This window comes from Caretta caretta, chromosome 7 (assembly GCF_965140235.1).
Source record: "Caretta caretta isolate rCarCar2 chromosome 7, rCarCar1.hap1, whole genome shotgun sequence".
In the NCBI taxonomy this organism is placed as follows: domain Eukaryota; kingdom Metazoa; phylum Chordata; order Testudines; family Cheloniidae; genus Caretta; species Caretta caretta.
This window is the reverse complement of record NC_134212.1, coordinates 17,549,327-17,564,989: the sequence shown is the minus strand read 5'-3', so window position 1 is coordinate 17,564,989 and position 15,663 is coordinate 17,549,327.

The following is a 15,663-nucleotide window of genomic DNA, read 5'->3' as shown; positions in this document are numbered from 1 at the left end:
ACCCAGAAACATAGCCCAAGTTTTGTAATACAGACATACATACATATCTATAACCCAAAATACAAAGGTGATACAAACATATAAATGAGATTATCATATTTGGCAAATTATAACATTTTGGCAGATATCTTACATGGCATATTTGGCAAAACTCATTGCAATTTTACTATTCATAATATCCTCAAATGTCACACAGATTCCATACAGCACCACAATGTTATATGGGAATGTGTTGAAATGTATGTAGGCCCAGAAATCTATTTTCTAAAAATAGGTTGCACAATAGTCAAGGGAGGCCTGCTAAATGTGAGTGACGTGAAGTGAGACAGCTCAGAGGCAAGTTAGAGAGGTAAGTTAGAACATATCCCCAGGTCACGTGGCAAACAGGTTTTGGTCCTAACTGGTTATTACAAGTGTTTTAGATAAATAGCTAATATTTAGGCAAATGCTATCTAGATTGAGTTATTGATATGGTATTTTTGCAGATGCCAATTAAGATGATCTTAAATAGTCAATGAGAAAGAAGAAAATATTTAATTATACTGAAATGGTGGATTTAATGTTCATTAATTAAGGGACATATGATTATAAAAAAGTGTAGCACACAAATTTTAGAGTTGGTGTGCCCATCTACTATCAAGGTACTGTTAGAGACAGAATTATACCCATTCTCCTCATTTAGGGACCGATCACCCCTAAGTGCATAATTTCATCTTAGAATGTGAGTATCGATACAGTATGTGGTTATATTGTAATGCCTGTTTGCTTAACTCACCATTAGATATTAAATAAAGTCTTTAATTTTGTCACTTGTGTTATTCACAGTCCTCCACTAAATTAAATTAGCTGTAACCACCCTGGAGGCTCAAACCTTAAAGAATTCAGTTTGGTTTTATTTCTTATTTTAACCATTTAATTGGGAACACATACATCAAAAGTTGCATGCTCCTTCCCAGCCCCAATAGCACAGAGAGTTCAATTCTTCTTGTTTCTTAACAATGCCTTGCCTGCTGTCCTTCCTGACATTTCACTGCACCTCTGTGGAGTAAATAAATATTATTATCCTCATTCTGAAGACAACAAAACCAAAGCAGAGAACACTTAAAGCCACATTTTTTGTAAGTGGGCCGCATTTTGGGGTATCTCCCATTTTTGGGTGCCTGTTGGAGGCTCCTGAGCCAGAATTTCAGACATGCTGAGTGGTCCAGCTGCAGCCAACAGTTCCTACAGTGTTCAGTAACTCTGGAAATCAAGCCCAAGGTGTGTCCAGATGGACACCCAAAATCAGCAGCTGTGATGCAGCCATGCATAGAACCTACATATTCAGCAGCCCTGCCCTGTGCTTTAATGACTCGGACACAATCAGTCTTTTAACCTTATTACTTGTCATAGGGTCACATGAGAGGCTTTTCACACAAACAGTCTCAGTCCTTGCACCCAAAGAGCTTATGGAGGCTCACTGAAATTTGTGCCGGGGAGGACAGTAATTATGAGGAAGAATGAGCTTGTGGGTAAAGCTCTAGCCTATAATTTAGGAGATCATTGTTCAACTTCCACAGCCCTTATCTGTAACATGGAGATGATATTACTACTTTTGTCTATTCTGTCTATTTAGAGTGCATGCTCTTTGGGGCAGGGACTGTCTCTTACTATATGTACATACAGTGCCTTCCAGACACTACCATAATACAAATAATAAGCAGTAATTATGATAAAGAGAGAGAGTGAAACTCTTTGTTTATGGCTTCATTTTAACCCTATATGAAACCTGGCTCATTCCAACAAAGTAGAAATAAATACCTGCTCTTTTACCTCCACTTGAGTATTAACATTTTGGAATTTAGGGGACTCTTGATAAAGACTGTATGCTACTGAGTCTGAGGAGGATGCTCGACTCTCTGAAAGATGTTTTTGAGCAGCATCCAGGATGTGAATCCCTGTTATTGTGCTCCTACCTTAGTGTTCTCTCTTCGGCACCTCTTTATTGAGATAAAATAACTGTTTTGTTGCATCCGATGAAGTGAGCTGTAGCTCACGAAAGCTTATGCTCAAATACATTTGTTAGTCTCTAAGGTGCCACAAGTACTTCCGTTGTTTTTGTTTTGAGAAATGGTTCTACACATTCAGTGATTGCATTATTGAAGCTCTCAATATGTCTTCCCTTGTTCCAAATCCTACTCTCGGGCTTTGCAGGAGCCTCTGGAGGCAGCATTAGAGTGTATGCATCTGCATATCCAGAATGAGGTTGTTTGTAACTGCAAAGCAAAATGGGCCAGGTGTGAGTCTAAAGGGTATATCACATGTTTTCCACCCAAGGCTCTACGGGGATTTCCTCACAAGAGTTTTAAACCATGAAAAATGGCTCATAACAGCCCTAAGAGATAAGCACTTCCATCATCAAAACATGCTATGCAAATGTTTCCATTTTCCATCATTTCTTCCTTCCAACTGCTGTGCTCCCTTTTATTTTGGTGCTTGCAGGTTCTGTCCTGCAGGGATTGAAAACAAATTTTAGAGCTCCCTAACTGTAATAGGATCAGCCCTCTAGGCAATAGCTGTCATTTAACTAGACATGGGGAAACAATAAGGCAACATCTCCTACCTAATACATAACTATTTATGTGCAACTGGCAAGGATTCAGTTTCTTAACATCAGTAATCGAAAGGATATCACGTGGCATGCATTAAATGGTTATGCCAAATGTATTATAATGGCAAGCCAAAATGCTTATGCAATTAGTGCAGCCTTGGCCAATGGCCACAACCAGCAGATGTCTTGTCTGAATCCTCCATTTACTTGGAGGAACCGTGCATACAGAAAAAAAGAACAGATTTTCTTAAATAAGAAGGAAGTGTTGCATTTCAATAACTTTATAACATTCTGCACACATAGGGCCAGATCTTCAGATGGCATAAATTAGCATTACTCTTCTGAAGTCAATGGAGCTAGAGAGATTTACAGCAGCTGAGGATCTGGTCTATCCTGTATAGTGCTTTTCATAGAGCTTAAAACACTTGACAAGTATTAATTGATTCAGCCTCTTGAAAGGAATGATGGATAAATATGAGCATGCAGCATTGAAGTGCCTGGTCCAAAGACACAGAGCCAATCAAAGGCTGACCTGAGATAGATCCCAGCAGTGCTACATTAGATTACATGGGTTACAGAGGAGCAAGACTTTTAAGGGAAATGCTACAATGCATCTCATTACTTTTGTAACCTTTGTTGACAGTTTTGCACATACTCTTTCTGAAGCGCTTGCTCAACAACCAGAATCCACTTTAGCTGTACCCATTTGTAATGTTTTCATAAATGCAGACATTCCCAACACTTATTATTGATTATTACTGGAGCCGGACATTTGCGTTGAAAAGAAAAGAAGCCAAATGTGCTAAATGTATTGATGGCTTTGTCCTATAATATGTTTGACATATTGCTGGAAAATTGGTGATGTACCTATTTTTCATTTGCTTTTGTTACTGAGTTCCAAAATCAACCAGCCGTAGGTATTTTGAAGGTCAATACTAAATAATGGAAAATGGATAATATAGCAGGTATGAGCAACACTGAGTGGTAATATGAATGCAGAAGAGAGAAGGAAGGAAGGAAGTAAAATAGACTATCACTTTTAATGGAGGCAGTGGACTATTTTTTAGGCCCTGCTCCTGTTAAAAGTGAATTGGAGTTTTGCCCTTGTCTTGAATAACAGCATGTTGGGGGTGGGCAGGATGGAGCAGAAGGAAGAAGAGGGGAAGTTTGTACATTTCCAGAGTTTCTAAATTGGGAGTTCACTGCATTTTGTAACATTTTACATTCTCCCTACAATGTCACTGACAATGATGTAGGGTACTTTTTGTGTTTGATACTGTAGCTGGATGTTCTGTACATAATGCAAATATGTTGTGTTGGGTGGTGTATTTAAATATTTCATTGGGGTGATCTTTGCACATTTTCTACACTGTCTTACACAAAGGGTTAGAGGTGGTTCTGAGAACTGCTGGAACAGAGCAATCGTCTGTTCAAAGCACCAGATAAAATGCATAGTAAATATTGGTGTAATTTATAGACCATCTGAGTTTACTTGTTCATTCTTGGGATCAAAACTAAACCACAAATAGAAAATTAAAATATATCTATTCGGTTTTGTGGTTCTTGAAAAGGGCATTAGATGTTGTATAAACTTTAATCTGGCTGTACTACAACAGAGTTTGTTTTCATAAAGTGGCTTCAGGGTTTAAGGCATCTTGCAGCTTATAAAGTAGATTTTTAAAACAATATATTGAGCAGTGATTCTACAGGCAAACAGAGTCACTATTATCGATAATCTAGCTACTCCATTGACTGGGACATCTGACTTATGACAGTGAAAAGAGTTTGCCAGGAATCTTGAAGCCACCAGAAATCAGGATGGGTTCAGGTTCTTTTCAATTCGTGGACATCATGAAAACACATGAAAGGTTTAAGAACCTGAGCTGATGTTGCTTACACAGCCCTCCCAACTCACATACATACCATTGCAACTAGCACCAGCCCTAGCCAGAGTCCTGTCTTCCAGCTGGCCCTGCAAGCCTACCTTTTTATTCAGACTGGCTGGTGATGTCAGGAGGAGGAAGTCCAGATCTTTTGGTTGTCTTGTTGATCTGACTTCTTTATGATCCATGCTTTTAGGGCTGGGTGGCCCCCTAAGCCACCTCTAGATCTTCTCCTTTGGCCTTTTACCCACCCTCCCAACATGAACTTTAGGGCGTCTATCCAGCAGGAGCTGATGTCTCATCAATCCATAAATGTTAATCAGGAAAGGCCAGTAAATCCCAGACCAGCCCACAGTGCCCCATGTAATATGCATTTTTTTTTCTTTTCTGGTCCAAGCAGTGTTGCCTGACATAGATCCGCAGCTCATATAGCACCGTATGGCTTTATGTGGATTCACAGAAGGTGGGTTTTCAGTTGAGTGACTCACACTCTGCATGCCAAGCTTGTGCTTGGAGATCATTATCTATGACCCAAATATGTCTAAATCCATATTTTCTTTAAATCCCAATGCACATTTTCAAAGTTAGAGGTTTTTGCATATTTTTGTAATACTAGCAATACAACTAACTTGAAAGCCCTGCCTGAGGTCAGAACTCTCATTTTATATGCAATAGACAATTTGGAAAGGATTACCATGCCTCTGCAAAGCTCATATTTGCCTGCCATTTGTATTTGGCATTTAGCACAGACTATCATTAAAGTCAGGTTAACAAAAGAAGGCAGTGAACGGTTTTGCCATTTGGATTTTGTCTTATTGCTAGAATTTTAAAGAGGGCCGAGAAATATTTTAAGGAAAAACTGACACACCTCCTGCAACCCAGAACGGTGTGGATAGTTCTAAATGTGACAGAATTTGTGCAGTTTTGTTCTGTGGAAAGGGGAAGGTACAGGATTTGTGAGCCCAGGCAGGATTAAAGACTGCAGACCTAAGAACATAAGAATGATTATAAATATCAGGCCAAATTGGTGAAATTAGACACTATGTCCCCAGTCCACAGTAAATGAGCATAGTTCCATTGGAGTCAGTATGTTTATTTGTACTAACAGGATTGGAGTCACAATATTGTGATTTCTAAAACCATTCATATGACCTGCAGCTGGAATGTCAATTTACAGCAGCTCGGCAGATATCCCTTGAGTCTATTCCCACAGTTTAAATGTCACTGTAACAGCTACCTATTCTCTTTAACTTATAATTAACTCTTTTAATTAAGTACTTGGCGATGAAGCTTAATGAAAAATTCTATATAAAATAACCTGTATTGTAAACATGCTTCTTACAGTGATCCGATATTAAAGGATATTGCAGTGTTTTAAACTCTTCCATCCTCCTTTCTCAGTTTCTGAATCTGCCACCCTTCTTACTGAGTAGTACCCACTGAAGTCAATGGGACTACTTGTGAATAAAGTACTTTCCGATGTAAGAGTGGAAGAATTGGACACTTAGGACCCCCCCCCCTACATACCCACTCCCTATGCACCTATACCATTTGCAGAGTATTATGGCAGGCAGTACCTGTTTACTTCTGCAGATCCATACCCAAGGTCTGCCTGTGTAAGGAAGATTCTTACTTCCCTGCATAGGCATGGGGTTCCACTCACAAACTTACCTTAAGGGTTTTTCAGCATGGCCAGCTTTCAGCTATCTCAAGGCAGTTAGTTAGCTCTATTTCTAGTTCAAATCAGAATATGAAGCTGACGCTTTCAAAATTTTAAAAAAACAAAACCCAAAACCTCCCCCCTCACCCCACCCGAAGCCTATGTTTTTCAAACCTAAAAAAACAGACAAAAACACTTTAGTTACAATTTTGGGAGAAAGTTCAGGACGTGGAAGGTGGCTCTTATTTTAACTGAATTGCTTGACTATGCCTGTACATTATTTTCTGCGGAGTATTTGCAACAAAAAGTCCATAAATAATGAATGATCTGCCCATAAAAAAGCATACGACAGCTAAAAGCCATGCATTCCATCAGATGTGTCCCTTACTGTTGGCAGAGTTAGACTAGTGCCATTTAAAAAAACCAAATCTCTAATAATGCAGCCACTAAATGTGTAAGCACATCTGCTCGCATGTGTCAATTGACCTTTGAGTACCCCACACAATCTTTGGACTCCATAAATCTATCTTCCTATCTGGATGCACTGCTATCTTTTTGTGTGTGCCACTGCCCATTGTCACACACAAATAAAGGTTTCAGAGCAGCAGCCGTGCTAGTCTGTATCTGCAAAAAGAACAGGAGGACTTGTGGCACCTTCGAGACTAACCAATTTATTTGAGCATGAGCTTTCGTGAGCTACAGCTCACTTCATCGGATGCATTCAGTGGAAAATACAGTGGGGAGATTTATATACACAGAGAACATGAAACAATGGGTGTTACCATACACACTGTAAGGAGAGTGATCAGGTAAGGTGAGCTAATACCAGCAGGAGAGCGGGGTGTCGGGGGGAACCTTTTGTAGTGATAATCAATGTGGGGCATTTCCAGCAGTTGACAAGAACCTCTGAGGAACAGTGTGGGGGTTGGGGGGGAATAAACATGGGGAAATACTTTTACTTTGTGTAATGACCCATCCACTCCCAGTCTTTATTCAAGCCTAAGTTAATTGTATCCAGTTTCCAAATTAATTCCAATTCAGCAGTCTCTCATTGGAGTCTGTTTTTGAAGTTTTTTTGTTGAAGAATTGCCACTTATAGGTCTGTAATCGAGTGACCAAAGAGATTGAAGTGTTCTCCGACTGGTTTTTGAGTGTTATCATTCTTGACATCTGATTTGTGTCCATTTATTCTTTTACGTAGAGACTGTCCAGTTTGGCCAATGTACATGGCAGAGGGGCATTGCTGGCACATGGCATATATTGATGGCATATATCACATTGGTAGATGTGCAGGTGAACGAGCCTCTGATAGTGTGGCTGATGTGATTAGGCCCTATGATGGTGTCCCCTGAATAGATATGTGGACACAGCTGGCAACGGGCTTTGTTGCAAGGGTAGGTTCCTGGGTTAGTGGTTCTGTTGTGTGGTGTGTGTTTGCTGGTGAGTATTTGCTTCAGGTTGGGGGGCTGTCTGTAAGCAAGGACTGGCCTGTCTCCCAAGATCTGTGAGAGCGATGGGATAGGTTGTAGATCCTTGATGATGTGTTGGAGAGGTTTTAGTTGGGGGCTGAAGTTGATGGCTAGTGGCGTTCTGTTATTTTCTTTGTTGGGCCTGTCCTGTAGTAGGTGACTTCTGGGTACTCTTCCGGCTCTGTCAATATGTTTCTTCACTTCAGCAGGTGGGTAATGTAGTTGTAAGAACGCTTGAAAGAGATCTTGTAGGTGTTTGTCTCTGTCTGAGGGGTTGGAGCAAATGTGGTTGTATTGCAGAGCTTGGCTGTAGACAATGGATCGTGTGGTGTGGTCTGGATGAAAGCTGGAGGCATGTATATAGGCACAGTGGTCAATAGGTTTCTGGTATAGGGTGGTGTTTATGTGACCATCGCTTATTAGCACCATAGTGTCTAGGAAGTGGATCTCTTGTGTGGACTGGTCCAGGCTGAGGTTGATGGTGGGATAGAAACTGTTGAAATCATGGTGGAATTCCTCCTTCTTTTCCATGGGTCCAGATGATGAAGATGTCATCAATGTAGCGCAAGTAGAGTAAGGGCATTAGGGGACGAGAGCTGACGAAGCGTTGTTCTAAGTCAGCCATAAAAATGTTGGCATACTGTGGGGCCATGAGGGTATCCATAGCAGTGCCGCTGATTTGAAGGTATACATTGTCCCCAACGTCACAAGCAGTCTTTCTGGGGCCTGGTGGAAACCTGATCCACAGAATTTTGCAAAATGATAGGTCTATCTGAAAAAATTCTTGATAAAATGATATAAGTGTATTTCGAGAGCAACAAATGATAGGTTTAATATGCTTCTACTCATTGTATTCTTGCACCTTGGGATGAGGGAATAACATACATTCATCTTCAGAATCACATGTCAGAAAGTTATTTCTTTTATTTTTCCTTGTGCAAAAATATTTGTTATGCCTTTGTATCAAAGAAATGCCACCCCTTTGAAAAGCAGAAATAGTTAGCGACTGTAGTGTAATGGCAACATGAAATTATTTCTGTAACCCATGTAGACACAGTGACAGTGGATATTATTCACTGTCAATTGGGTCCCAGAAAGTACTCTGTTAAATTGCCTTCTGAGACTCAGTAATGGAGTTAATTATTTAAGCAGTTTCATTTACAATATAACTCAGTCTTTCGGGCCAGCAATCTAAAACTCCTGTTGGAGAGACACAGAGATCTAGCAAACCATGTGAAACATTCGTTTAAGTAGACACTACACAAAGAATAGGTTTCAGAGTAGCAGCCGTGTTAGTCTATATTCGCAAAAAGAAAAGGAGTACTTGTGGCACCTTAGAGACACACAAAGGATGTGTGGTTTGCAAAGCAGGAATTCAACCTGCTGCAGTGCATGTGCAAAATCTTGTTTAAGTAATAGAGATCAGCTCTTCCATTCTTTTTGATATGCAAGGTCCCCCAAGCTTGTTTTAATCTCTGCAAGTTAAAAAAGTGAATATACATCCAGATTGATGTCGTTAATTTTGTTTATTGTCATCATCAGTCTGTGGTTACAACATGTGCAGGGTGATGTCAGGTCCCAAGCTGACTTGAGCCAAATGTAAATGAAGCTCAGGTGTTCACAGGTTTAACTCAGTTCACGTGCTGTAAAACATGGGCAGCTGCAACTCGCAGCTGATTGTTGATAAATGGAAATCATTACCAAAAATATAGATTTGAAATGCCAGCCGCGAAATGGACGCTGGCTATTTATTGCTAGTTAATTCAGCAGTGTCACTGGGTAACAAAGAGCAATTGCTGGGTGTGTATCATTATATAGCCCGGGGTGGAGTGTAAAACATTAATACTTGTTCTGTGGAAGCTTCAGAAAACTCTTTTAAAAAAAAAAGAAACAGCTTAGTTAGCTCCAACTCACAAAATGACTAGTGATATGGGCTATTTGTTTCCACTCTCTTAATTCTTCATGAGCTAAGCTATAGTCACTGCAGCAGTTCTCATTGATTGCTTTCTAGAACTTTGGATGGCTGATGAATGCAGTAATGTCACACTCTCCCCACAAGAGCTCAAAGTGAGAGGGGACCTGCTAAAGGTGAAGAAAAATTAAACAAGTGGAGAGGGAAAAAAGGCAGCTCCTTTTGTTAAAGGTTTTTTACCATTTGACTCCTGCACTCCACTGGTTCCACTTTTTCCCTTCAGTCTTTGAATTGTTTGCCTGACTTTTATACTTGGTGACTTTCTCCATACCATGTTGTTATTCTCACAAACCTATAGCTGCTCCTCTACACGTTACCAAAGTACCATCTTGCTGGAGCTTTATTTCATTTAGGATTAGATACAAAATAGGTCTTTTGTATTTTTCTTCAGTTTCAATTCATTTTAACTTTATTAGTTTACTAGTGTGCCCCAAGTCAAAACAATGTCACATGATGGCCTATGTAATTATATGGTCTAAAGACATTAGAGCTGTGCGCATCAGTCAGTCTTTGAGAGGAACCAAATGCTGGTCAGACCTTCGACTTGGGAGAAGCATCATGTCACTACACTTCTCACCAAAGTGCCCCAGAAGATGCCTCAAACTACCAAATAAAATCAATGTGGCTGCCAGGAAAGACCCCAGCAAACAAGCAAAGTTGAAACACACACTGGAAACTGCATTAGTTGAGGTCCCGGAGCACTGCACTGACATTGAGGAAAACTGACAGAAGCTCAGAGATGTCACATATATGGCATCCAAGGTTCTCGGTTTTGTTTCTCGGTTTCTCAAGATGGAAACTCCAAGACTGGTTTGATGAGAATGACCCTGAGATTGACCAGCTACTGGAGACTATGCACAACACATACAAATCCTACATCTTGGACAAGAAATCAAGAAATCAGCAATGAAGAAAAGCAGGTAACATCAGGCCAAACAAACACTAAAAACCTGATTAAGTCTATTGAAGAACCACTGTGGGAGCAGAAAGCTGTAGAACTGCAGGAAGTGACTGACAAGCATGACATGAAGGACTCATACAAAGGTCTCCATGCTGTGTATGGCCCAAAATCCAGTGGTACAGCCTCAGTCCTCGCAGCAGTTGGTAACCAGCTGCTCACAGACAAATGCAATATTCTCTCTTGCTGGTCTCCTGAACTGTCAGTCAGCTATGTCTGATGGAGCCATTGACTCACTTCCACAGCATCCTGTCATGCGTGGATCCTTCTTTAAACTGGGTTACTAATGCCATCAAGCAGCTGTCCATGGGCAGGTCTCTAGGCCCCAATGGCATTCCACCTGAAGTGTACAAATGTGGAGGTGCCCATTGTTACTTGGAGTTCTTTCAACCCAAAACTCTTGGTAACTTTTACTCTGTGCGAGGTGGTGTCAGGAAATAAATCAGGGGAGACACGGCTGTCCGACCGATAGATGGCTGGCACAAACAGTACAACACAAGAGTGCTTTCATTTGAAGCTAAACTTTACTTAGTCTCAAGTACTTATACACACATCCGCAACAGGTTAGTAAAACACCCCCAACCCTTGATAATTACCAAAGCTGAGTGAGGCTCTCGAGTAGCACAGCGACAGGCCTGTCCGCCAGTGGGGAACACAAGATGCATCCAGAGAAGAGTCCAGGCCTGAAGAGTCCCACCACCTCAAACTTTTCCCCCCTTATTTATACATTAGTAATAGAATAACATGTCCCTTAAAGCAAACTTGTTAAGTAAGCAGTTTCAATGGTCAAGCAAGAGGGTCCTTCTGATTATCAATTAATCAGGTGTGGGTTTTTCCAGAGTTTGCAGCCTTGAGGCCGCAACAGGCATTCCTGGGGCACATCCTGCTCTTCTAAAATGCATGTATCAGCAACTTTAACACAATTCTTATGGGTCAAGCTGGCCTCTCTGTGGCACCCCAAACCCCCCCTCCCCTCCTGCCTTGGTTAAACTGAGACTGCTGAATGGCCAATTTACAGCCTGCTGACTTGGCTGCTTTTAGCAATAAGCCATAGTGGTTTCAGGTACTTTACTGGTTTGCCAAAAATCTCCCCGTACACCCACGTGGTCAGGAAATTCACCAGCTTGTTCAAAAGAGAAATCAAACCAAGAAGTTTCTGAACATGTAGGTCTTTGTTAAGAAGATAATAGTGTGTAAAATAACAAAACTCAGAACATGGTATAGAATTTTACTCTAAGAACATTTTTGAAGATTTCATTGAATACCTAAAGTTTTGAAACCATCTATCTTTGGTTATAGTTGACTATTTACCATGACTCTTAATCCCCTATCGCTTTTCTCGGTTCCTGGGCTTATATTGAAATCCATAGTCCACAAAGTGAGACCAGTTCAGCCCATTCATAGAGTTGAAGAAAATGGAGAGGGAAATTATCCAGTCCATCTGTCTGCCCAGAATAGACTAGTGCTTTCTAGAATACATTGTGGAATGCTTTATCCAGTATTACTTTAAAAATCCCAAGCAATTAGTGCTTCTGCCACCTCTCTTGGGAAATGATACCACAATCTAATACATCTCACTGTCAGAAAAGCTTTCCTGATAATCAACCCCTAATTTTTCTCTCTTCTTATTCGATTACTGTTCTCCATTTACATCCCTGTGGGCCACACTAAGTAATTCATCTCCTTTCTTGGTGTTAACTCCTTTGAAATCTCAGTCACACTTTATATTAAGGTTTGTTTCTATTAAGGTTATCTTTACAAGGGGTTAAAAATGATTGCTAGACATCATAAAAAAATTACAGTCGTGAGTAGTGTATGCCGTAGGTGGTAATAAGCACATCAGAATGATGATTATGAATAATGTTTGACTCTGTGACAATCTATTAAACATTTATTAAAACATCTAATAATCATTTACTATCCCTTTGCAGGCTATTTATGAATGAAACCTTAATATAACCTGTGACTGAAACATCTACAGATTCTTAACATGTGTCCACTTATTAAGTGCTTAGCCAAGCTGTACATACTTGGGTCTTTAATCATTCCTCATCAGGTGGGCATTCTTTCCTAAATCAGTCTCTCTAGCTCATTTATCATTTTTTGTTACTTTCCTCTAAACTCCTTCCAACTTCTACATTTTTTCCCCACTAATGTGGTGTCCAGAATGAAACAAAATATTCTAGGTGTAGTCACACTTGTATCATTTATGCAATTCTCTCTATTCAATACCTTTGAGAAAGATTCGTAGACACAATATATTATGTGCAACCATTTCAATTCAAGGCACGCCTTCATCTATGTTTTCTTCTGCACCCCGGTTTTAAGACTATCTCTAATTTGTAAATATTGATAGAACTTGTTTTCAGTAGTATAAAATCAAATTTTCACTTGTCAGAAGATATGAAGTGACCTTGTTACAAATAAATGTTTCAAAAATACATTCACCGGACTCCCTTCTGGTTTATATTTTTCTGTAGCTCACACTAGGACCCAACTGGAATTTTTTACACCTTTTCCTTCTGCTTAAATGACATGTATCAGGTGTTCCTCACTTCAGTATTATCATTCTTTTACATTTATAGGATGGCTTTCCGCTGAGTTTCATTTGTCAGATACAAGAGAACTGCTCTTACAGCAGCTTACTTTATCACAGCAACTTTATCACAGCTACTTTTGTCTTTTGTCTCAAAGGGTCCCAAAGAGTTGTGGACGCTGTACATGCCACTGTACTCTTTATGTGCCCACAAAAAATATGTGATGGGGTGTGCCAAAATTATGAGTCAGTTATGCAGAACCACCCCAGTGGTTGCCAGTAAAACTTCTGTAGATCATCAATGTGTTCTATTCAGCACATGCCACTGCTATGTACATTACAGAAATGGACGATTTTCAGAATGGTTTAGAGTGTTTTCAAAGATTGTTATTGGGTCTTAAAATGAAATGACCTCCAAAACCCTATTTTACTTTAGTGTACACTAAAGTGTCACAACTTTGAAGTCTAGAGTCCATATCTAGGCTAGAACCAAGCGCTGGGTTCCACTGGGAAGCTAATTTTACTTTTAGAATCATAATTTGGAAGATCAGAATACACACATATGGCTTTGCCATGCATGTGTAATGCAGGCAGCCCAAACTCATGCCAATAAAACATTTAAGCTACACGGCACCTCACTGTCATGAGCATTGTTCTGTGACCCATGGTCCCACAATTTATCACCTGAGTCAGCAGTTTATCACTTGGATAACACCTTCACATTGGGGGGAGGGGGCATAAAAATAAAAATAATTCTTGTATGTACACCATCACACACCATCCCTTTGATCTTGATCAGTTGTAATCTTGGATTCATGACTATATGGGGCACAATTTTAGTCCTAGTATTTATTCTAGTAATATGGCAAGAACGACGTTCTATTTAACTTTATTTCAAACAACCAGTATGAAAGGCCAGTATACTCAGCCATGGTAGACCTATTTTTCTTGATCAATTCCTGGTATGAGTTAAAACATTTAATTAAAACTGCACGTCACTTATAAATATTTATTTCTTCTTCAGAGCATCATCCATTAATTCTGAGGCTCATCAGAAAGCTTGAACAAGATCTTCAATAAAAATTGAAAGCTGCACGGCTTACATTTTCCTGATTACTCAAGAATAAAATATAAGGTAAGGCATGAACGGACATTAAGCACCGAAAACCTCTGAGGACCAAGTTTGCTTGCCTATCTGTGTAAAGAACAGAGAAGACATGTCCACCTTGTAAATAACTGAGATATATTCAGAGCATGCTATGGCAATAATTGGAAACCACTGCACCTAATATATCTCATGATGCTTTCTGAACTATGAGTTTTGGACTAAATTACATAAATCAGACACTTTGTAGGCTCATTAACATTTTATGATACATATATAAAGCCGTTCCTGTTGGTGAGATGTGTATTATGAATTTCTTTTCTTGCTGCTGCCACAGGCAGTGAGATGTTGTAACACAAATAGATTACTTCATTAACTTCCAAGTTGGAAAGCGCTTACTTTAAACAAAGTGGTGATCTCTGCTAGGGTGTTTTTTCTTCCCAAAGGAAAAGTAGGAACTGGGAACTTGCTTCTCCAATCTATGTATACTTTACTTTAAGGAATAAAGCTGTTATTGTCAAGCAACAAGAAATTCATTCCAAATAGTAGAGATAGGCAAACAGGAAATCTGTAGGTTCAGTTGAGATAGAGATGGTATTCTGAATTTTGATTCCAATTTTGGCCAAATTTATGAAGCTTCTTTTTTTATCTGATCTGAGTAAGGGTTTGCTATTCCCCAGAAACTACCTGTTCTCTTTTAATCCCAAGGGGTCTTCTATAACATCCACCTACCTCTCAGCAAGGTGAAGAATCTTTCATTACTCACATTGACATTCAGCTATACTTAAGGACATTCTGATATCTTTACAATAAGTACTATTGTGTTACTCAAGTAACCCCATTGATTTCTTACTTCAGGAGAAAGGAACAGATCAACAATTTTGCATTTGCTTTTCTTTGTTTTTGCCTGACCTCCAAAAACCATGTTTGAAGTGGATTACTTTTCTTCAGTAACATTAATGTATAGGTAGGTTTTTTGAAAAACCACCTTCCCTTTCAGGATTGTCTTCCTCACATAGAAAATATCACTGAATTCTATTGATTTTGTGAAATGAAGGCACCATATTTCTGCAGGGCAAATTAACTTTTCCATAGAAAAGGCTTAAATTGGGCTATGCCTAAGGAAAAGCCATTGCAAATGGCTTAGTTCTGCCAGACTATAATACCTCATCTGGATGAGTAATGCCCTGGATCTTTCACAGGAGCAACGTACTACCAAGTGATGGCACAGGCTGCAGAATTAGGCCTGAAGAAAGGAAAAATAAACCGGGAAATTAATGGAGCAGCAGATTGTGAGAAGCTGTATATCTCGTTACCAAGCTTTGGAAGATTTCATCCATGATTACATTGCTAATGATCCTTTTAATCTTTACCTCCCACTGTCGCTTCTTGAAGGCAAACCCAACACATGGCCCTCCAGGCTGCTACACTTTGCTAAAGCCCAGGTCACATTAGGAGGGGACAGTAGTTCACAGAATTTTGCAACTCGT